The following is a 22,369-nucleotide window of genomic DNA, read 5'->3' on the forward strand; positions in this document are numbered from 1 at the left end:
ATGAAACATCATCTCTATTTCCTCTCTCCCCCCTCTCTCTCTCTTGCTTGGTTTTGCTTTTGAGAGATTTCATATGGTCAAATGCTGGTTGTACCCCATTTGTCTAGACGGAATTTAGAGAGAAATAATTGATTGACTTTTTTTAATTTACTATGAAAATAATAATCTAAACGAAACATCATCTCTATTTCCTCTCCCTCTCTCTCTTGCTTGTTTTTGCTTTTGAGAGATTTTGTACGGTCGTATGATGGTTGTACCCCATTTGTTAGATAGAATTTAGGGAGAAATGATTGGGTGTTTTTAATTTACCGTGAGAATAACAATTTATTTTGGACACAAAATAAAATAATAAATTATTATAAATTATTGTGTGGTCTTTTTGTCCAAGAATTTGTGGTTTGCGGAATTTTATCACATAATAAGAAGTGGGCGAATATAGTTAATTATGTAGGATAAATAAATAGGTGATAGTTTTAATTTATTGTGAGAATGAGAATATGTTCTGGATCATAAAAACCCAAATAACAAATAATTATAAATTGTTATGAGGTCCACTCCTTAAGGAATTTGTGACTCACAACAAGTTGTTATTCTTATAATAACTTAAAGATTGTTATACTACTAAAACCTATTACGATGGGGTGATGCATGATTGTTGGAGAATTTTGCTCCATTTCTATCTTGCTGAAAGTCTATAAGCAAAAACCATAAATTGAGTGCATGCCCATGTGTGTATGTTTGGTCGATGTTGCAAAAATCAAATAACTTTGCTTAGGGAGATTATCATTAAGGAGCTCTAGTCGATATCTATCAATATATTCAATTAGACCCACTTTTACTAAAAAAGCTTGAACCAATGAGTTATCGATAAACTAAAACTATTAACCGTTCCAACTAATATGTGTGTCTCAACAATCCTTCTATGTCAAGGCATTTCAACTTGAATCTATGCCCTTGTGTGTGAGGACAGCAATGACACTATCTTTCATCCTTAGTCTCTTTTGCCAAATTGAATAATGAACTTTGCCCTTCGTTGGTCATGACATTTCTTTTCTGAGATACTCATTAAAGATTGAGTAGATTGGGAGTTGACCAATCAATCATTGACTTTGGTACCATTTATTAAAAAATGGAACAACAGAAACCCAAGATCTTCATTGAGGAGATCATTAACGGAGAGCCTAAGCTCGAACCCCCATCAATCAATTAGATCTAATTTCGTTCAAAGTTTAAGCCCATGAGATACGAACAGACTGAGATTATTAATTGTTTCATACTATGTCAATGTATATGATGCGAAATTCTCCTAACACGATTCATCATGTGCATCTTAATAATTTACTAGTGAAAGTTTTGAGAATTTTGAGATTAGAGATAGAGAGAGATTAACTCCGGTTCCAAACTCGCCCACAGATTTCATCTGATGCATATTTCTTTGTCGGCAAGATTTCGTATGTCAACCCCGACGTCAATTACATAAAAGATGCTAAGCCAAGAAATCACTCAACGCAAGATCATCTTTCTTGAAGATCTAAAGCCACAAACATAGTCGTCGCAGTTCAAAATTGACGTACCGAAACGTGATAAAATGGCTAGTGGAGAGAGAGAGAGAGAGAGGGGAAATGGTTACGGCGGCGGGAATCTTTGTAGGCCGCGTGCCTGGTAGAGAAGCCACCGAAGTGGTCCCCCGAAAAGGGGGGTCGTCGTGTTGGGAAGCTGCCACGTCTCCCTAGTAAAGCCGATGAACATAACTCAATATATTTTCTAATTTTTCTTGTAAAAGACGAAATTGGGCCGCCCAATCAGGGAGGCTTCCTGGACCGAAGCACTGACAGCCGAAACCATTGAAACATGTCCCATTTGTCTAACAATTCCACCTATGACTTTGCCTTTTGTTTCTAATTGATGCCCCTTATCACCGGCATATTTCCTTTCTTTCTTTCTTTTCCTTTTAATTTTTGAAAAACCATACCATAGCTTAGTCATCGTACCCGTATTTTTGTATTCTTATTTTCATTGATTTTATAGTGCTGTCTTTGAAAATTGAAGCTCTTGGCTCTTGCCATTGTTGAAAAGTTGCCAAAAAAGTCCAAACATATCATGTAGTGGTAAATTCAATCCAAAACATTTCAATGTTGGCCAATTTAATGCTTAGCCTTATGACAATTTGTTAATATAGTCATTTCAACTAATTTTGATTGAAATCACTGATATAAACGATAGCTCTCCTATATGGTACGACCAACTCTAACGTAGATAATTTTTATGAAGTTCATATTTTTATGGTTTTTCATTTTTTTTCTTCTTTCCTTTTTCCTTGTCTTTTCTTTCTTTCTTTCTTTCTTTCTTCTTCTTCTTCTTCTTCTTTTCCAACTTTGGGCGCAAGGACACTGGCCGACCCTCACTAGCCATAGGCAAAAGGCTGCGAACCCCTTGCTTGGATTTGGGCAATGGCCCAACACCCTCGCCGGTCTAGAGTTGGGAAAAAAAGGGAAAAGAATAAAAAAATTCACAAAATTTTGATATATTTGAAAATTGGTTTATTAGTGCCAATTATGCCACGCAATATAGCTGCTATCTATGTCATCTGCCTCAAATTAGGTAGAAGAATTGAGAAGTTGTAAAAAAAAAGTTTATAACTAAATAGACACAATTGAAAGGTTTATAAATGAATTGGTTGTCGTACGATATATTTGGAACTTTTTAAATATTTTTTCCTTGACTTCCTTTTTTTTTTTTTTTTTTTTTTGCATTTTTTTTTTAAATATCACATATTGTTTGTTTACAAGAATTATATATTTGTTAAATTCATGCGATTTCCTTCTACTTATAAAGTTAAGTTTTTGAGTTTGACATCCTAACATTATTTTTCTTGATGTTTCATTATCCCACATATCATTTTCTCATTATCATGACCTAAATTTACGATTATACTCTTGTACACTTAATGATTGTAGCAAAGTGATGAGTTACAAAATTGAACATCACCCTCATCTAAACTGAACACAAAATAAATATGGGTAATGTCTGTCAATAAATTCAAAATTAAAAGCACATATGTCAGGAAGGATTAATTGAAAGAAACGTGTGTTTGTGTCCCCTTTTTATGGTGTGTTTTAGAAAGGAATAGACAAAAAAGAAAGAAGAAAGTTCAACTTTTTTGCAAAGAGGGTTTCGTTAAGATATATATGAGGTGAATGATTGACTGTTTTCCTGCTTTTCTAGGGTTTCTCGAAGTTAGATCGCCGGTTACTAATTAGGATACGCAACCTCTTTCTACTTGATAACAAAGATGGGGTCGATGCATCTGTATTTAACTCCAAGATACGAAAGGAATGTACAACTGGACTCCATTCGCATTCTCTTTCAACCCAGGAAAGAAGCACTTCGATTTAATCTCTCCATGCTTTTCTCGTCAAACTATCCAAACGCAAATCTTCAATTTTTCATCTGTCGGCCCACCTTGAAGTGGACCGAAAAGAAAAAAGAAGGGAACGAAAGAAGAACGACGACTTAAGAGACTTCCCTTCTTGGTCAAGGCATGAGGCCATACGAGAAGTTCCACGTGGGCTATTGCCAATGTCTCGTCTTGCCATCATTGAAGGGTCCCTAAAGCACCGTCGCGTCTCGTTTCAAGAGCCTCGATCTTGATTCCACATGACCTCCGGCTTGAGCTTAATGCATAGCTTCGTCCAAGGATGTGCCGCCGTAGCAACAGAGTAATTAGGTTTAGACGATAATCTCGCAGTCTTTCCCGTTGAAACATACCACAAATACGTCGGTAGGATCTTAGTCACCGACAAATCGAGCATACCGTATCCGCTATACTTTCAAAGATGAAAACAAACAGGGCGATGTTTATGGTTGAAAGATGGACACGCGATTAGGGTTAGAGGGTCTAGAGATGTGTGATTTGATCTATGGTAACGCGTCGAGGAAAGAATTCTTTCTTTCCCTCTGATAGTGGAGGGTTATTGTCAGCACTATTTGGTTGGTGATAGAAAGGTACTTGCTTTTGGACCTTCTTCTCTTACAATGCATTTGGTTGGGGACTAGTAGACCCTAAATACCTATACATGCCTATACCGATTCTCTTCCTCCTTCACTCGCGCCTTGAATTGAAACATGATTAATCTTTTTAAGTCCGTCCCAAATGAATCAATCAATGATAGAATTTGGAAAAATCTCGCGCGCCCTGCCTCATAGAATGACTTTTCCATTGGTGGGGTTCGTCGATTGGTCAAACAAAGTTAACTTGTTGACAAAATGCTCAGTAGTTGAAGTGACAAGACAACTTGGAAAGAGCTTGTGATGTGATTGTCATCACCCTTTTCTTCCTTTGATGGAAAGGGCATCAAGGATCCAAGTAGGGTTTTTTTTTTTTTTTTGGGGGGGTCTAATGGGATCAAAGTAGGGTTTCAATAGCCCGGAAGGGGTCGTGATAGAGGTTCATTAATCAAATGATTTGATTAAGATGATGTGATTTTATGTCCACCACCAACAAACCTGAATTCTATTTAGGTATATCCATGAACAGACAAAAATCAATCCATCCATCAAAACCGATTTTAGTGGACATCCAAAAGAGAACTATAATCTTTTTGTCATTATTTAAAGGAAAAATTACAAAAAAAGTCCCGAACTTATTGTATTTATATCTTTTAATTATGCTCATTTAGTTATTAATTTTTCATGTTTTGCTAATTAAGTCAATTCAACTAATTTTCACTGGAAAAAGATTGCATGGTTGCTGGTGATTCTATGTGATGTGACCAACACTAACATACCACGTAGGACCCTGCTTAGAGTTTGCAAGGGTCGTGACACCCTCACCTAGTGTCAGCGAGTGCGTTTGGCCCTTGCTTGTGGTCAATGACCCTTGCCAGTCCTCAAGCCTAAAAAAGAAGAAGAAGAAATTAAAAAAAGAAAAAGAAAAAAATAATTAAAATTATCTAGAAGTTTATAAAAAATGTTAATATCAACACTAGTCGTGTCATATAGGACTATCAATGACCATATTATCAATTTCTCGAGATCGACTTTAATGACAAAATATGAAAAATGTTTAGAACTAAATTGATATAATTGAAAAGTTCATAACTGAATTGGTATAAATGCAATAGGTTTAGGATTTTCTTTTGGCAGTTCCCCTTGATTTAAATAGGCCTTCTTTTTATTTTGCAAGGGTTTTTCTTGCATCGATCATTCGATCTTGAAGAGCACTTAACCTATAGCTGATAATAATTGATAGTTTTTTAATATTTGTGTAATTCCAAGTTGAAATTCAAACACAGTGTTCTTGAAGATGAAACTAAAAAGTAGATTACTAAAGGAAGCCTTTTAAAAGTAGGAAAAGAGCAACGGGACATTGAACTTGAACCGTGCGAGGATTCACATTGAGTTTCCTTTTTCCAAAAATAGACATGCCCCAATATCAAGTATTTGTCATATGAAGTAAAAAAAGAAGATGAAAGCCTAATTTGGCTGTGTGATGCCAACACATAAAAATAAAGCATGACTCATAAGTTATGAACAAAGTGAAAGCCATCGGTCTGTAGATTATACTTATATATATATATATATATATATATATATATATATATATATATATGTCACGGTTAGTCATCCATGCAAAAATTTTACATAAAATGTGTGGAGATAAAATAAGATCATGAAATATAGGAGCTTCATTTGGCATTTCATATAATATAATGTGTTTGTTAAAATTTGCATTAAGTCTCCATTGGATTCATGTAAAATGAATGCTTTATAAAATATTTTATTAAAATAGATCGCTTTTTTCGATTGAAATAAATACTTAATAAAAAAATGTTTTAATTATTGATAACATTTTATATCTAAATATTTTCATGGATGAAGAAAATATTTTTTGTTCATTCATTTCTGTAAATGATATAACCGATCGCTTTTAGGAAAAGATTTGGGAAAGTTACTTAAAAAGTCTTAAACATATTGCACTTGTGCTAATTCAATTATAAGCCTTATAATTGTGTCAAACTTAATTATAAATTTTTTTACCTTTTACCAATTGAGTTCATTCAATCAATTTTAACTATAAATCGTTGACGTTAAAACTAGTCGTCCTATATGTTACGATTGACACTAACTTAGGACATCTTTAATAATATTTTAGTAATTTTTTATTTTTCATAAATTTTTATGATTTTCTTCCTTTTTCTTTCTTTACTTTTTTTTGGAGGTACTGACTTACTAAAGGCCGGTTAGAATTGCTGGCCAACCCTTGTCAGCCATAGTTGAGGGCTAGATTTAGGCGAGGGCCGCAATGCTGTTGCTAATCTATGCATTACGATTTACAATCATGCCCAAATTGAGTGAGGGCCAGCACGCCCTCTATGGCCGGTGAGGCCATTGTGGCCCTCCCAAGCCATAGTGAAGGCATTGGTCGAGGGCCATGCCCTTGTCGGCCATAGCTTACGATCCTCACCTAATGATCAGCGAGGCATTGCGGCCCATCCCTAAAGTTGGTAAGGGTTAGCCAGTGAACCTTACCAGCCCTTAGTTAAAAAAAAAAAAAAAGTAAATAAAAGAAAATTAAAAATATATATATATTATTAAAATTTTTGAAAAATTACTTAAAAATTCAAAAAATTATATATATATATATATATATATATATATATATGTCTACATCAATGCTGGTTATGCCTCATAGAATAATTGGCCTATACATCAGCAATTTCCTAATAAAATTGATCGAATATATTCAATTGACAAAATGTAAAAATGGTTATGAGTAAATCAACACAATTAAAAAGTTTATGATTTTTTATTTTTATTTTTTGTATTTTCCTGAAAACATTTTCTAAATTTGTCACTTTTCACAAAATAAATGCATCCTAAGAACCAAGATAATGGGACGAACAACGTCTCGGTCATTGATCATAGCATTGATGGTAAATAATTAGAGTACAAGGCTACATGAGCCAAACCCGAACTCGATTACTTCGATTATACGATTATCTGAAGCCTCTATCATGGGTTCTGCCGATATCTACTTACTGAAGCGTATGCTATGGTTTCTGTACGTTGATAGTGCAAGTGTACAGAGTACCGAGGTGTGATTCATCCTAAAAAGTCAGCGCTCCCCACGTTCGATATCTACGAAATCGATAGGATCCCATCTTTTCAATCATCATCTGATCTCCTATAAAGCTCTTCGATCTTTCTTTTCCAAATTGATCATCACACAAATGGATGAACCGCACGTTGCCATATTCAGAAAAAAAAAACCTCCACAGCTAGGGCAACCCTTTCACAAACAGAGGCCGAGACGACGACCTCACAAGCATAATTTTTCCACACAACACCAACACATGTGCAATCATCACATCAAACGTATGTACACTCAGAGGACAAAAACAGTAAGTCACGCGAAAAGAAACACGGCAATTATCGGCGGCATTAGAGAATATTATATAGAATCAGTTCCGTGAGTGATACAATGAACAGAATCAATCACCATATAATAGATACATAAAGAAGTACCTAGTTTATGGAATCCAATGTGAGCCATGTAATTTATGAATAAACAGTTGGTTCGATTTGACATGATGAGTATGGGATATAATTTCTTTGAGGATGGTCATGCCATCATTCTCATAACGTGCCATTACATTTTCAGGTGATTGACGTGTCGAAAAGTCCAAGTTATTCCTCCCCATCCCTGTACATCAGTCATCTTCGATTTTGAGCTCACCGATCACTTGCGTGAAGCTTTGCGCCGAAAGTGAAATGCTCGTAATGGGATGAATTGTGCAAAGCTTTCCTTTTTCTCTTCCCTTCCTCTCAAGTCCTTTCAACACCACAAGTTGAGGAAAAGTTTTGGAGGTGTGGGTGTTGGTCGCTTTCGTGAGTTTCTTTCTTCTTAGGGCAATCATGCCCTAAATGTATAGAAGGTATTACCAGGCCGTAACACTCGCGGGAAGTTGGCATGATGGAGCTTCCACTTATGCATTGAGTGATCGCGTGATGAACTTGGTGTTTATGATTCATTTGGCTGAGCTTACATCTTTAATGTGTGGATAACTTTAGTTATCTCCTTCTACATGCAAGCTTTGGAGTTTGAGGAATGGAGTTGCGATCCTAGCTTAACCTTTTTGGCCTGAATCTAAAGTTGGAAAATTGGGTAGGGCTTTATGAGAAACACATGATTTAGAGGAGATCCCTCGTGGAGATATCATATATTCACCAAAACTAGCTCGTTAAGAAATTCTCTAGGATGTGCATTGTGGATCCTTTTCCTGGAGACTATAGTAGAATGGCTGTCTGACCTAACATCATAGTACAAGTCAATAGTACAAGTCAAACATTTAGATCTTGTCCTTATCTCGTTATTCCACTTGTTGTTGTCTACGAAATTAATTTGGTATCATCGCCTTCGCATTATTCGATTTACGGAAAGTGAAATGTGTGCGCTCAATTTGTGTGAGCGCACGCATGTGAGCCGTCAGACATGTTGATCAATAATAATTTTTGGATTACTGTTAAAATAACGGTATATTGTGAACCATAAATTTTTTAAAGAATAGACTTCACAATATTTTTCAATTTGTTATTTATTTTTGTGTGATTTTAAACGGACCGTTATTCTTACGGTCTACAAAGGACAATCACATAAGCATTCCTATTTGATTTATGATACACTTCCACTGTTGTAGATTCTTCTTTCTTTATTTAACACATGTGAGAGCGGTCGTCGTTTTGGTTCACCTTTGATGTCAAAGAGACGGACTTTTTGAACAGCTTACTGTTTTTTAAGTAACTCATCTTTACTTAGGGCACTAGACACTACTTGTCAAACACGACAAGCGACACATTTTCTTTATATATACATATGCACGTTTTATTTGACCGTCATACTCACAACATAAGACAACAAAGATTCTAAACTCGCTTAAAGCACTAGAAGGATCGGCAATCTGATGAAGAAAAGATAGTGTTAAATTACTCTAGCCGTTCAAAAGTACCGATTCCTTAATCAACCCTTAAGTTTGACCTTGACCATTTAGCTCCCTCAATGGGAGAAGATTCGAGCATAAATTTGATACCCAAAACTAATAATCAAATCTCAAATATCCACTGATTATGATGCGTGTGTAGATAAACACAATCAACCAATTGGAGAGGAAATATTCATTTATCAACAAGATAATGAAAGTAACTGCAAACATATAAAGCTGTACATGGATTGTCATTTCAACCATGTGTGAGGATTTTTGGTTTTTCAGATGAATGAAGAGATGTCAAGGGCCAATCAGTGTATATGATCCTATCGGGTGTTATCATAGGAGTTCCACGCTAATGACGGAATATTCAGTTTGGATCATTAGCCACTCATTTTGAACGAGCTCTTCATCACCGCTCTACCACAGTACTAGTGAAAGTAGAGTCACCCTACATGATGGTCCGACCGAGCCCATGTCGTAGATAAATCAAGATTTCTTAGGTTGGCTATAGAGCGATTAAAGGATTCACACTTGACCCGAGGAGCCTCAAATCACTTGACGGTATGCCCTATGCCACTAGATCAACGGCCACGGTGGTACGGGCGAGGACTTATTTATTTATTTATTTATTTATATATTGCTCGAGTTGAAAATAGCAGTTTTGAGAGACAATAAAATAAGAAAATCACATAAAGAAACGTCTCGATGACTTAAAAGTCTCTATAAGGTGTACTTATTCCACTTCTTGCGCCCCACGAAAAAGAGTGTGCTTATTCCACAATATCCAATTCATGTGGCACTACAACACATTACTTTAATGGTGCAACTTTTCTTTTTCTTTTTTCATTATTTCAAGACTTCAGAAGCTAGGGACCTGTCGACATGCAAGGTTAATTCCGATTTTTTAACTTGTTGTATGTAGAGGAAAAATGGAAAGCATTTTCTCGGAATATGTCCTAATAAGCCCCATCCGTTATATGTTTTCATTTTCATTTTTTTTACGTTGATAATTTATAAGTAATTAATGTTTTTGAGTTCGCTAAATTTGGTTTGACGAATTAGCTTTTCCTAAGTTTCAAAAATGGCAGATCTATCCACTTTACTGATAAGCAATCCGAATCGAGTGTCTCATAAGGGATTTGTCTTTTCTATGGATTATTAGCGCTCTCTTGCTGACGATTCTTATTCCTCATGTGAATATAATTATTTTTATGTAGCAATGGCAATACTTTTATCTAGAGAAAAGAGATGGGCGTCCGATATATTAATGATGCTTGCTAATAAACAATTAATGGGGGAATTAGCACTTTAGTGCTTGCCTAGGCTGCAGTACGCAATTTTTAATAAGCAACGCGCAAAATGCACAAAACACGGGTCAATCAATTCTAATTTAATCACTTCCTTGTTTGAAACTCTTCTTGCACGTTGTATGGTGAGAACTCGTTAACTCCAGCACGGGGTGAGTCACTTCCTGCGCCGATGTCGGAGTCGGCGGATTTCAAAGTCAGCGTTTTCGACTCGAACTTGTTGTCCAAACTCTAATCGTCCACCGCGAAGATAAAAAAAAGAAACGGGAAAAGGGAAGAGATGGGAAGAAATAGGAGCTTCAATTCTCTCACGAATTAAATATGGCAAGTTGCATACAAGTGTTCCGACGGCATTGAAGAATTCGTCCATGAGAAAGTCATGATTGGAAGTGGGGTCGAAATTTTAAAAAATCAATCGAGTTGATCCGTCATTAATAATTACGAATACACGCGCGTCGACTAAGGTGTCCTCCATAGGGCGGCCGGGGTTCTCGAAGGTTAGCATGCACAAAACCTGCCGTTGAACTTATGGGGTTGAGTAGTTAGAGTTGAGTTAAATGGCCTTATATTCTCACGTGACCCTTTAGAAGAAATGAAGAAGAATGTGGAAATGGAGGAGCCAAATACCCAAGCTTTGAAATTTTGGAAGGTGATAGAAGAGTTGCAAATCAAACCAAAACAGTTGGGCCAAGGCCCATACAGCAGCATTGATCACTACAACTCTCGGTCGTGGCCTCAATGAAGCCTCAATGGGAATTGCAAGAATTGCACGTTTTGCGAACAACGAGAATGGATAGCTAAGCCAGCCGTCTTAGTGGTTGAATTCCTTGACTTTCTTAACAATGGTCTTGAGATTTTTAAGAATTTGTAACATCGCCCTCGCAGTCCGTGGTCCCGAGAGCGACATGGCCGGGGGCTGATAAGAAAATAATGTCTCGAACCTTTTTCACACTAATCCCATTTCGAAAAATTAATGAAATCCAAGCCTGTCTCTATTCATGATCAAAAGTCAATTTTCACGTGTTCTTTTTGCCAGATTGTTGACCGCACCATTTTATTAGTTATATTTTATAATTGATTGATATCGGGTAGAGACTTTAATATAAAAATGTTGGTAAAGTCCCATTCGTATGTGCGCGGTCACTGAATCTGTTTGCAGGAGAAGATGCTCTCTTTTGCCTTAGACATATGATTAGTCCATTCCAAAATTCTTTAGCTCAGAGACTTGCCTAGTAATTTACTTGCTAAGCCCAAAATATATAGGCCTGGCCATCAGGCATCTTTAGTCCCTTTTGTCTGGCCCAAAGTTTACCACTGCGTTTCAAGTCTTATTTAAGAATAAAAGACACCCATAATCCCCCGAAGTTCAACCATTTGTTGCATTCTAGTCCCTGAATTTTGTATGATTGTGGCCCTTGACAGTTGTTCGCATCTAATAATTTCTATGTGACTGTCAAGCTTGGGGCAATTAAGGCATTTCCATATTGAGAACTGAATACATATATCTAAATCTCATCAACTACATGCAAACTGCTTTGAGTCAATGCCACATGTAATGGCCGGAACCTAACCATTTCATGGACATTGCATGATGTGTTCCATGGGCTTTCGGGTAACCGAGCCTCTGCATGTGTCAGTAGTTATAAAGATCCAATATATTTCAAAGATGATCATACCTTTTTTTTTCTCTCTCCATGCTTCCAATAGTTCAGGCAAAGTTCTTAAATTTACCCTCTTATCTCATGGAGAAATTATAGGCACAAACGTTTTCTCAATACTATGATTATCCACCTAGCTTTCATTAATTTAAGTGATTTGCATATTCACTCTAAATTACCCTAATATTGGAGTATCTGTGCTCCCCATAGAGTTGAGATCTCGTGGAATCAATGAGAGTTAGATATCTCGAAGTTTTTATTTTATCCGATGTCAATTAATAATTGATTTTCACATGCAGTTTTAAGATCTCTTCACCTATATGACCGGAGGCTCGGTCGAAAACATAGCTTACAGAAAGCTAGGGTTTCGACCCCCGCATGAATCTGAATTCATGAACAACAGAACAATCCCATGCTATCAAAGATAAGTTCTGGTATCCACGTCGTTTAATCTGATGGAATTGGATGGATTAGACTAAGCTAGGGATGAGGATCTTAGGGATGATTGGAGGCCAGCAAGGATGAGCTTTCAGGCGTCTTGTCAGCTTGAAAAGTATTTCGGATGTGATGGCAATTGATTAGACTAAGCTAAGGAAGAGGGATCCTAGACCACAACCGAAGATTGAAAACAATGTTCCTAGAGCTTGTGGTTTTCATGAATCTGATAGGATTGTGGAGTTTAATTGTAGATTTATCATTTGTTTAATACGTTTCTAGATGTCCTTACAGAAAAAAAAAGTGGGCACCCCACTTCACTTCCTTAATCTATATTATACCGGACGACTTTGCCCGTACGGAATTATAAGTGAAGCACTTAGGTTATATCCACTGATTATGATGCGTGTGTGAATACCTTTCGATTGGTTTTTCCTGCTGTTTTCCTCTTGGTTTAATGAGAGGAAGTTGATTAAATATTGTCCCGTGCTTGCACGGTGGTCGAGTCATAATCTATCCAATTCATGAAATGATTAGGCTGTAATCAAGTTGTTTTGAACTTTTTTTTTTTTTCATTTTCCTTGGTCATGAGATGATTTTACCAAAAAAGTTATAAACATATTGTATCAATGTTAAATTTAATATTAAAATTTTCAATCTAGCCAATGTAACTTTTTCAATCATTTTTGGTAAAAAATCACTAATGTGTTACTCCAATCAGTATTAACTACTCCACACAGTATTAATGTGGACAATTAAAAAAAAAATTATGAGTTTTTCCTCTTTTTCCCCCATTTTTCTTTGCCAATCATTGAGGCCTTGGCTATGGCTAATGATAAGTGATGGTTGGCAAGGGCAACCCTTGCTTGTGACCATCAGCCAGTTGAGGAAAATAGGAAAAAAAAGGGAAAAATGAAAGAGAAAAAAATAAAAGATTATCAAAAATTGTAAAAGATATTTACGTCAGTGCTAGTCATTATCTGACTGTGCTATGTAGGACGATTGATATCTACGTAAATTATTGTCAGTCAAAATTTGCCAGAATGACTACATTGACAAATTGTCAAAACTTTTAAAATTAAATTGACCAAATTAAAAAGTTTAGTTTTGTAATGGCATCCGTACCATAAATTTATGACTTTTTATATAATTATCCTGATAATTTACCATGTTAGGACAAGAATGAAGTTTTAGGATCGGTAGCAAAATGGAAAGGATGGGGAGCGACTTCATTGACAAAGGTGCTTGACGGTGCAATTTGCAGTAAGTTTTCAACGTAGTTCGGAAATTCGAGATTTCGGATACTGATTTGGCAGGGTAATAGAGTCGTTTCACTCTCGAGAAAAGAGAGCAAGATAATGGCGACTTAAGTCATAGTCGTAAGGCCATTATTTGCACTTCTTGGAAGATGAAAGCACGCATGGATCTTCCATTCCCTTCACTCATTGAGCACCCATGAGTTCAAATTCGAGCTCCACTTGATCTAACATCGTCATCAACTCTGTATAACCATACCAAGTTCAAATCAAGCCCGATCTCAGATTGAAAAGTCAAACTCAGTCAACTTCGAGGCCGAGCGTCGAGTGTCTCGGCGCGGCAGGTCGGGTTGAGATCGAGTATTGAACCGTTTCCTTTCATGTTTCTCCATCTTTAAGGACTGGAAGAAAAAGGGAAGGGGGAATTCCATCCTCCATTATTGAAGGGGGGACGTATTCCTACTTTGGGAAGGTCTTGAGAGTAATGATTCTCAGGAAAAGTAAGGGAGGACCTAATGAAGGAGCCATGTTAGGATGTTACCCAAAAGAAGGAAAGAGGGGATCGAGGGGATGGGGCCAGATGTTGGAGATGCCTAACACAGGGGGAGCCCTTTTGGGAATATGTGAAGAGGGGGGAATCATGAGGGTAACCTGAATTCTAGCTGTTTTGTGGTCACATTTCCCTTGGCTCCCACATACCCCATTGAGAGAGAGAGAGAGAGAGAGAGGGTGGGCCAAAAGAAAAACGAATTACTGTCGATTAATTTATTTTCATCTAGGAAATGGTTGGTTAAGTTTGATTGTTTACATAATATTTGGGGAGGTAGATCCTTGGTGATTAGAGGTGATTGCTTACGATGCATTTACCCAAAAAAGAGTGATGCCCTAGATTTGGAGGAACTTGTCTCTAAAATCTGAACTCAATATCCGATCTTTCTCCACAAAGATAGATGAGATGCAACCGTAGTGACAGTGGCAACAAGCAACATATGATTTTTGGTATCTAATGACTAATCTCTCTCTCCACAAAGATCGAGGGTAGTGGCCGGCGATGGAGAAGGGGCTTAACTATGAACGTAGGAGTTGGGATTAAGGAGGGGCAAAGTGAAGAAAGGAGAAAAAGGGAATGATAAAGAAAAGAACACAAAAGGAAAAGGGATAAGAGAGCAAATTCGAACCATCGAGGATGTATTCAGATGATAAATTGGCCTCTTTAAGTAATAAATTTAAAGTATCCATATTATAAATTTTTGAGTTAATACCCTGAAAAACCCCAAACTTGTACACTTATGACAAATTTACCCCAAACTATTTTTTTGACCATGAAAACCCCAAACCGGTATACTTGTGACAAATTTACCCCGACTGACTATAAAAAACCATAAACTGGTACATTTATGACAAATTTACCCCAAACTAATTTATTCGATTGCAAAAAATCTCAAAATGGTAAATTTGTGACAAATATACCCTATGCTAAATTGAATTAATACCACAAAAAAATCACAAAAATTGTAAACTGTGACAAATGGAGCGTAAAATCCTAAATTGGTATACCGGTCAATTGTCACGTGTCATTTAACTTAATAATTTGAGAATAAAATTTAACGAAAACTAACAGAGGGTAAATTTGTCACAAGTATACCAGTTTGAGGTAAATTTGTCAAAAGTATATCAGTTTAGGGTTTTTGGTGGTCAAAAAAATAATTTGGAGTAAATTTGTCACAAGTGTACCAGTTTGGGGTTTTTCAGGGTATTAATCCTAAATTTTTATACTCTTCTCATATGCAAATCAATCAAACAAACAAACAATAGAAATAAAAAATAAATGAAGAATATAAATAAGATTCAAAATCTAGGAATATTCGAAATGACTAATTAGATGAGTATGAGGAAATTGGAATTTCCATCTAAAGTCATATCAAAATAAATTTCAATCCAAAAACTTACATGTATGTATGTGTGTGTGTGTATACGTGTACACACACAAACATAACCTTTAAAACTTATTGATTGAGATGCACATGTGATTGGTGTTAGATAAGTCTAACATCAGAAATTGGTGAAGTGTGAAGTAAGTAATACTCTTAGTTGGCTTATAATCATTGATTTAAATTTTTGAGTGAATGTAGGTTTAAATAGATATATTAATAGGTTTGGACTTGAAATCCTTCTTGACAATCTCCCAAATAAAGATATTGTGGTTCTGTTATGTTCGTAAAATTCTAAACGCAAGTGCACGTATCGAACAAGTAATATAATGATGAGATAAAGTATTGTCCCACATAGATCGATGATTAATAAACTAATTAAATACTAAAATAGATTAATTCTAAAATTTATCTAACAGATCAAAATATAATTAAGAATAAATTAAAAACGAAACTTGAAGACTTTGAAGACTAAATGCAGTGAAATCAATCGATAAATATGTTAGAGCATCCGATTTCACCGTAACCACTAGATATGAATTTCAGATTGTTGTGAATACAAGAACGATATCAAACATGTGATAGCAGAATTTCCTACTATCATATCTCTAGGTATAGGAAACCTACTCAGCTTATTAATTCACTATATCTCTATGTGAATTAAAATATACATGAGTGCATTAAAAACTATGAATATTCCCGGTTTACAATGAGTCTTTTGGATCACCTTATCACCGAAAGTTACACAAATAACGCAGTATATTTCTATCCACGTTTAATTCATAGTTATATATTATAATGAGCAATTGCATATTATCACCTCTCGCCTCAAACATGCACATCGATCATTCAAGTGGTGGCCGATCACTCAAAAGTATTAAACGCAATAATATATAACTCACATGAATGAAATCAATTGTAGAACATAAAAATCATGAAATTCACATCATCATGGTTAGGCTACATCGAAACCCTAACAAAAGAAAATTAGAACATAGTAGAAGAAAAAATAAAAATAAAAATATAAATCAAACCCAACATCTTGAATCAAATGACAAGAATTATGTTACCACTTTTGTCTTCTCTTCAAAATACTTGAAAAACTCTCCGAAGAATGAAAAACAATCTAACTCTCCCCCTCTCTAAAAAACCCTAGCTGCTCTCTCTGTCTCTATTTATAGGATATATCCAAGATATCTATCTCCCAACGCTTGCAGATAACATTAGGGAACAAAATCAAGAATTTCCTGATTTGATATCTATCTTCCATTGCTGCTTTTATTTGAATTCCTGATAATTGTCATTCTTTTCCTTATCTTCTCCATATCTCATTATTCTGCATAAACAAGGAAAATTCAAATAATCAGAAGGAAATTCAAATATTTTCTCATAGATAATGCATTAATTACTGCCTAAAATAGGTAAAATAACCCTATTTTTATAGAGTTATCATGCTACTTTCTTCCAACAAATATTATCAGAATTAGTGGTAGATAGATGACACACTCCTAATGTGCATTTCCTTATGTGAATGTATCGGACTGCTATTGTGCGATTTGAACATTATAAATTGTGATTACTTGAAAAATTGTCAAACCATACAAAGCCAGATTACTTGAAAAATTGTCAAACCATACAAAGCCATTTTATAGGATAGTGTAGTAGATTATTCTTGAGGATGATCAAATTAAATTTTAACGGGAACAAGTCACTCACAACAATTTTCTGACAGTATCTTTACAAATACTAAAGCGGTGTATCAAGAGAAAACACCTGGGTGTCGATCACGATGTGCCACTTTTTCTTCTATGGTTGGTTGACCGGCCTTACGATTTGTCCGTAGATAAATACCTTGCAATACATATCATAGTAGAGGGCGAAATGGCCCAATTGGAGTTGGATGACTTTTCTATCTTGGAGGTGACAGGGGTTCGAATCTTACCCACGAGGTGCTGTGATTCGAACACATGATTTGCCGCAAGGTGTGGATCGCAATTAATAGTTCTATTCTTCTTCCTAGCCATTCACATCGAATTCTAGCTTGACAAAGTGAAACATCACTCTAGATTTTCGAGAACCTATATATGTCCGAATGAACCTAAGCTATATAACTCGACGAATTCCCAATAATGCTAGAGAGAGAAAGGAGAGTACTAAACTAGCCAAGTGAGAGACATGGGTAAAAGACACTTCACTTTTCTAACACCCCCACCACTAGTGGCCACCATCATTTTGTGCTTGAAATTTCTCGGCTTGCCTCCTTTTCGTACGCGGAACTCCAAAAGCAAACCCCCTAAACAGGAACCAGCACCATTCCTTCCCATCATGCACTCATTGCACAAGTGCTTTGACTCCAACATGTGACCTAAATCACATGCTTGATCGATTACTTATCATCATATATGGCTAGCTTTTTCCCAAAGTAACATGTACTAATTACATGAAAGGTGCTATGCAATCACGTGATTATTTCGGTCTCGGCCGACCGTTCCTACTTAAATTACTCGCAATAGCGAGGTAAGGCAATGAAATCTCTCAGTCGATTCTCGCATATGATGATGTTTCCAAGCTGATTTGCACAACTCCTCCTTTCTCATTTTTAAATCAATGAATGTGCTCACGGGATGCGTTGTTCGGTGCAATCTTGAAGATGAGCAATTGCAAAGCACATTGAGTTGAGTTCATGGCCCTACAAATGTCCAATCACGCATAGATTTTTTTCCCTTAGCCCTAGCTAGAGTTATTCAATTCATGTTCAAATGGAACTAACATCAACATCACACCACAGATGTCAACATGAATTTTTTTTTCTCTCCATGGGCCATACCTGTGGAAGTGAATTGACATAGGTGATGAAATAGGTCGGTAACCCCTATTCATTAAATTCCCTCTTTCCCCCTCTTTTTTATTTTTATTTTTGATCGAAGGTGATGCTGACAAGTTCCCAATGCTAAGGTTAGGAATCTTGCGGGCCAACAATGCCTAGCTTCATTATTTTGTTGACAAAAAAAAAAAAAAAAAGAGACTTTTTTACTGGTACAAAGTCAATTAAGAATATTTTTCCCCTAATGTTGGCAATACTAGCTGGCTAACTCACAAGATTAGGAATGCGTCATGCCGGTCCAATTGTATGGGAGAATCTAAATCGAACCGAAAGGTGATTTGCCATCTGAACCGACAAACATGTGGGATTGCATGCCTAGAAAGTAGGGTTTCATTTACTCGTTACAAAAAAAGAATACTTTACCAGCGCATGTAAGTTGGGTCCGATCCATTTCAATTTTTTTGTCAATCGTGGCACACGCAAGCTCGCACTGTAGTCGATGCTGAACTAAGATATAGTGTAAAACTCTATTTGTTATTACTTTGATTGTGTTGTAGACATCTTGACACTGTACTATATCCGCGTTCTCAGACATTGTAACTTGCGTGTATGACATTATATGTTTTTTGAAATTCCTACACCTTCAGCTGAGAGCGACGGCTCCTTAAAAGTGACGCTGCGGTTTTAAGGCGTTTGTGAAATACATGGCAGAAGTTCTAACCCTTTTTGCACGCTGAGAAAATGAACTTATGCCGTCTAACAATTGTTCTATGGTAATTCAATTCTGATCGGGATTGTTAGATAGATCGTTTCTCTTCTTAACAAAGCGCATCGTACGAGGATTTAATTAAAATAAGTGCTCCTCGAGAATTTGTTAATCAATTAACTGAGAAAAATATTGCAATTTTCGTTGCTCTACTCGTTAACAAGACCCTTATGCCAATCGTAGTTGATTCAGAGGTGTAAAGAATTAGGAGACTCGGGATGAGCTTAATCATAATGGGTTGTTCACGATAATTGGTGAACATGTTACATGATGCTTGGGATCAAATGACCACATATGCACATTCGAGGCGATCCCCTAGTCCGTTGATCTGTCGACTCCGTCAAGTTACGTAGTGTGCATGGGACTTAAGGCTACCAGATCCAATGCGAAAGAAATGTTACCTACATGGTTTAACCCCGTCAAGTGATAAATCAATGGCTGCTCAAAGAATCGCGGACACAACACCGTTTGCCCAAAAGGATTAAAAAGAAGAAGAAGAAGAAGAAGACGAAGAAGCGACCAGCTCAAAAGTCGATCCGAACTGCCATGGACTTCGCAAGATCGAACCATGTTCCTTTGAAGGCTAAAAAAGGGAAAATTTCAAAACGGACCTAAAACGCCTTCAACTGCAAAAGAATCCAGGCCTCTTTCGCCTCCAACCTACTTGTCTTGTATAAAACAAGAAGCAAATCCCCTAAAAACAAAAACTCTCTCCCTCTCGCTTTCTCTCTCTGTGGAAAAAACAGAAGCTTATTTTCTTTCTTTATTCTGGTACAATGATCATGGGAGTCCTTCACCGTTTGTTTTCTTCCACTCCTCATTAATAGCATTGCAGTAGCTAGAAGTAAAAATGCAAATAAAAGAAAAAAGATCTTGGAGAGAGAGAGAGAGTTCCAATAATACAGTACATAACATAAGAACGGTCACGAGGAAGAGAAGCCCTCGCCAGAGAGAGACGTGAGAGAATATTTACTCTGATCTGCACGCACTCTTTCTTTGTTTTTATCTTTTCCTTCGTTTTTTTGAATTTTTAGGCTCTCCCAACGACATATAAAACAACAAAACTGATGCCCTGGCAACCGCATGTTTCTGCCTCCCATACAGATACAAAAAAACAAAAAAAAGGGAAAAAAGAGGGAAAGAAATTTGCAATCGATTGCCCTTTACTCAACAACGGAAAGGGCATACATACACGCCATATAAAACTTCAAGAATAACAGCAACAGCAATTAATATTCTCTCTTTGCTAAGAAAACATAGAAAACCAGAAGAGACCCTGGTAATATTTCACACTTTTCTATCCTTCCCTAAGTCTTCTTTTCACATATTTTAGAGGCTAACAGAGACTCAAGTCTGCAATTAAGTCCGCATGTCAGGCGGATAAGCTTTGTTTCGGGAGAAAGGAGATATAGGCATGTTCGGCCTTCTTTTTGTTTATTTCGGGACGGAGTAGCTCAGGAGGGATAGACAAGGAAGGAGAAGATGAGTTGGGTGGGAACGGGGAAGGCAGGCGACCGTACTCTACATCGCTCACTCGCGATTCAGAGCCCGGGGCCGGAAGGAGAAGTGACGGGGCGGGAACGGAGGGGGGTCTTACAAGGTCAAGAAAAGGTCTTACAAGGTCAAGAAGGGCGGAACGGGACGGGGAGGACGAGAATATAGAAATGGAAAAATGAAAAAAGAGAAGTAGTGGGGAAAAAGCTCAGATAGGATAGCGCCAAATTAGCACGAGCAAGCATCCATTGCTAAAGAGCTCCGTGTTGCTGCTTTTGCTTGAAATCCAGCAAAGATTCCATCTATGGGGACCTCTTCAAGTTGACCTACAAAAGATAAAGTAATATCAATATATTAAATTGGTGGAGATGAATTTGGAGTGCGAAGAGAATCGAATCAGGTACATGGCGCCCGTGGTTTTTCCTCGAAACAATCACTGAGATCAACGAAAGGCGCAACTCGTGATCAAGAAAACATATGCATGTGGAGGAACGACTGCTTTCGAGCTTCAGCAGCATCACATGCGGCTTACATCTCCATGCGTAAAAGCAAAGATCATCCGGCATTGAGAACAGGCCAAGACTGTCCGGAAAGCGTCGGGCGGTAATTGATTCAGCAGGCGAAAAGAAAAGAGAAGAACACAAGCAGGCGTCACGCCATGAACACGCGAGGGGTCCATGGTGTCCACGGTGTGGAACCGTAGTCTGATGATGCAAAGCCTACCTTGAAGATACGCGCGCTTGCGTCTCATCTTCCGAAGCGTCCTCCTCCCTCTCCACTCTGCGAGAGAGAGAGAGAGAGAGAGAGATGATGATGATGTTGGGAGTGGAGAGAAGGAGTTGGAGATGGAGAGGGTTATAAGGAGGAGAGATTTCGGTGATTCGTTCGGAGGGCAGAGAGAGCCAAAGCCATCCATTGGGCTGTGCCAAACGGATCTGACAGCGACAGGTCCCGATCCAGGCCCAGGAAGAATGTAAGCTGGACTCTGAGATGACGTCGGCAAGACCTTTTGGCCACCCGGGGACCCTCCCGCCGCCCCGCCCATGGAGGCCGACCCTGCCGCCGCCGACGGTCGGCCCCCTCTCTCTATCTAGGGAAAAGGGAAAATCGGGTTATCTTGAGATCACCTATTTGAGAGACTCATTTAAGGTTGCATTTGAGCCGCTATAAATCGGTAATTGAGCTCACCTTTAGCTCCAATAGAAGCAAGAAGCTCAAGTTCAACTTGACTAAGTTTTGGGTAAACTCGTGCTCTGCAGTTACTTAGTCAAATATAAAAAGCTCTGCTTTAGAGCCTGGTTTGATTATCCCAGCTACACGAACTCGAGAAGAATTGAGCCAAGTCGAACTTGAATAGGAGACAGTTCACAAACAACTTCATTCATCGACATCTCTAATCCACACCACCCAAAACCCATCAAATTGGATGTGTGCATTTTCAAATTTCAAACGTCTTACAAACAAGTTAGGTAAATGCTATAGGGGCACAGGTTGAGAACCCCCAAAATAGGGGGAAAAAAACTAAAGGCATATTAAAGCATTATGAAAATTGAGCGATGACATGGTCGTTGAAAAAATGACCTATTTCGAATTGAACTATTAATGTTTCTAGAGAACAGTCCATGGGACTAGAGGAGTGCCCTAGAGGGTATTCTTTGGTACTGTCCGGCGGTTCTAGCGGCAAAAAATTCTTAAGACATACCGGGACCAA

At 37.4% G+C, this 22,369-nt stretch overlaps 1 long non-coding RNA gene across 1 annotated transcript; it reads right to left on the reverse strand.

The window, feature by feature from the left end:
* Nucleotides 1-20,055: 20,055 nt before the first annotated feature.
* Nucleotides 20,056-21,543, reverse strand: LOC104415261. Its single transcript, XR_720344.3, has 2 exons — nt 21,382-21,543; nt 20,056-20,984 (listed from the first exon to the last, which is right to left on the reverse strand). It is a non-coding gene; the product is annotated as an uncharacterized LOC104415261 (long non-coding RNA).
* Between the last annotated feature and the right edge of the window lie 826 nt (nt 21,544-22,369).

This window comes from Eucalyptus grandis, chromosome 3, assembly GCF_016545825.1.
Source record: "Eucalyptus grandis isolate ANBG69807.140 chromosome 3, ASM1654582v1, whole genome shotgun sequence".
Classification (NCBI taxonomy): domain Eukaryota; kingdom Viridiplantae; phylum Streptophyta; class Magnoliopsida; order Myrtales; family Myrtaceae; genus Eucalyptus; species Eucalyptus grandis.